Source organism: Solanum pennellii, chromosome 1 (assembly GCF_001406875.1).
Source record: "Solanum pennellii chromosome 1, SPENNV200".
Taxonomy (NCBI): domain Eukaryota; kingdom Viridiplantae; phylum Streptophyta; class Magnoliopsida; order Solanales; family Solanaceae; genus Solanum; species Solanum pennellii.
The window spans coordinates 51,079,257-51,082,201 of NC_028637.1; the positions used below are offsets into that span (position 1 = coordinate 51,079,257).

General features: G+C 32.3%; 1 pseudogene; it reads left to right on the forward strand.

The window, feature by feature from the left end:
* The window catches only part of LOC107028218, an 11,494-nt pseudogene extending 9,835 nt beyond the window's left edge, over nucleotides 1-1,659 (forward strand).
* The last annotated feature ends 1,286 nt before the right edge of the window (nucleotides 1,660-2,945 follow it).

Here is a 2,945-nt window from a genome sequence, read left to right on the forward strand (position 1 = left end):
CACCGAAGAATCGTGATCAAGCAAGCTATCTCCCCAATGCCTTTTGCTTTCTACTTCGTTCTCTATTTCTCGCTCGTTCTCCCTCTCTGCTTCTTTTTATTTTTCTTCTCCAGATTCTTTTTCTTTTACCCTAATTATCATATAATTCATTATGATAAAAGTAACCCATTATTTATTTCAAGGTTATCTCCTTTAACCCCCCAAGTGAATAAATTATTAAACTTACCCCACTAATTTCATAAAGTTTGTCATGAATAGTCCAAAACACCCCTTTAAAACTTTTAGCAGAAATCCGACCCAGTTAGGTTTACGCAACTTGTGACGGCCCGTCGTATTTGCGACGGTCCGTCCTGCAGGTCCGTCACAAAGTTCACAGAGTCAAATTCTGTAAAGGGTTTGTGACGGTCCGTCGTACCTACGACGGTCCGTCCTGCAGTTCCGTCTTGAAGTTCAGAGAGTCGATCTCAGTACCCAGATTTTCAGAGTTTAAGTATTTTGGAACGAAGCGCCTCGACGGTCCGTCGTGCCTATGACGGTTTGTCCTACTTGTCGTCGAGGATAATGAGAAGAGTAGCAGAAGAAAATTTACAAGTATGGGACGACGGAATCCATCACGGGCCGTCGTGACCATGACGGTCCGTCGCGTGGTCCGTCGACCCAGTCAGTTTTTATCAATAATATTTTACTGCTCGAACCTACTAAACAGGTCGTTACATAAAAATGAGAGAAAGGGAATATTTCTTGGGTTTTAATTTGTTTGCTTATTTGGTTTGATACAATTTCCGAAAGTGAAAAAGAACTTTTAAATCTTGTGATCTAAAATTAAAGATATGTCAAATTTATCAAAATATTCTTTCATCTTGTAGTCATAAATATGCTATGTTGAAAGTTGAAATTAAAGAATTATCCGAAAATGAAAGCAATATTATTTCTGAAACAAACATAGGACAATGAAATTGGAATAAGTAGATTACTATTTTTATCATGTGATTTACATGAAACTGAATTGGGTTAATCTTATATAAATAGTTTCTTATGCATAGAAGTTAAAACTGATTTATTTATGTTGGAACAGTTTTACTGGAATACTGGTTTAACAAGTTTGGATCCAGAGATTTTCCCCAACGCAACAAGCTTAGAACCATCAAGATTTGAAGGAGTTGGACCTGCACCATATACGTATATTCCATTTGGGGGAGGACCACGAATGTGTGTAGGAAAAGAGTTTGCTCGACTGGAGATTCTCATCTTTCTGCACATCTTAATCAGGAAATTTAATTGGAAATTACTTATTCCCAATGAGAAAATGATATATGATCCAATGCCTACCCCTCTTGAAGGACTTCCTATTAGCCTTCAACCTCACAATTACTGACATTAATTATTATTTGCATTTGATGTTGTGTAACTAGTACTGAAAATATGTCACAGCAACACAATCACTAGCCTCTCATGTAGCAGTCTCAAATTGTCTACCTTGTGATGATAATTCTTTCAGCGTATTATGGTTTTGTTTTTTTAAAATGAAAAAGAAGACTTGGTCAAAATAGAATAATTAGAATGTGAGAAAAAAAATGGGAGAGAGCTGTATTTATATGCACCACGGAGCTATACATATGTATTTATTGAAGACAAGAAAAAATTAAAGAGATTCAGAGTGCATTGATATATGGAAATTCCTACAAATGATTTTAGGAAATATAGAAGGAGAGTAATTTTTTTTAAGAGAATGCTTAAGTTTTATATAGATTATTTAAAATAATTTGAGATGATTTGAATCATCTATTACATCTCTATTTACACTAACAAAATATAAAATTTAAAGTCTTGCATAAATAACTAGATAAATATATCACAATTTATTAGATACATGTATTAATATCACAATTTATTAGATATATGTATTATAAACTCCTAAAAGAATTTTTGAAAATTATTAGAGAAAATATTAAAAGACTAAAATATCAAGGTGTGAATGCATTAATTCCAACAGTTTTGACATTGACATTAGTATTATTCATCATAATTTTGTTGGTGATGAAAAGGAATAGAGTGAATTATGTTGGAAACCTTACGAAAAATGTGTTCATCACAAAAATTTGAAAGAAATTTACTAAAGCTTGTACTTCATCACAAACTCTTCTAAGAAATTCTCATAGCTTGAGGCATGTCAAAAGACACTGTCCTTGATGATATTTCATCCGGGTGGAATCTATCTCTCAGGATTCAACAAGCTCTTCTTATATAACAAAGATTTATTTAAAGATGACCGAACACGCAAGAATGGGAGAAGAAAAATTTGTTTCTTAGTATTGATATTATGATCTACTACCTCCTCAAAGTGGAAAAACATGGAATATATACTCCCTCAGTTCCACTTTTTATATGTAATTCTTTTTTATAAATAGTTGGATCACAATACTTGTCATATTATAAAATTTATGCATAAATTATCATATTTTGTGTATTATACACTTGATAGAATAGTTAATTAATCTTGTCATTTATTAAGAGTTAACTTAAGAAAACATGAAATAAGGACAGAACGATAAAATTACATCATTTCTTAATGCAAGTGCAAAGTAATAATGTGACATATAATATGACATGGATATGAGCTGAATCTCACCAATAAACTTACTACAAAGCAAATATCTGGTGGGGTTTTACTGAAAAGGTACATTAGTGTCTCAATAGCACTAAGATATGGTGTTTTATCACAAAGAAGTTCTTCATCCTTTTCTTGAGGTTGGAATGAATCTTCATTTATATCAAGAGATCTCACAACCATCTGGTACTTAATGGGTGTAATTTATCCATGTAAAATAGCTTCAAAATCTTTTCAGTATATGTTGATTGATGGATAAATATTCCATTTGTCAAATGTTCAATCTGAATACCTAGACAACATCGTGTCTTACAAAGACCTTTCATTTTAAATTATT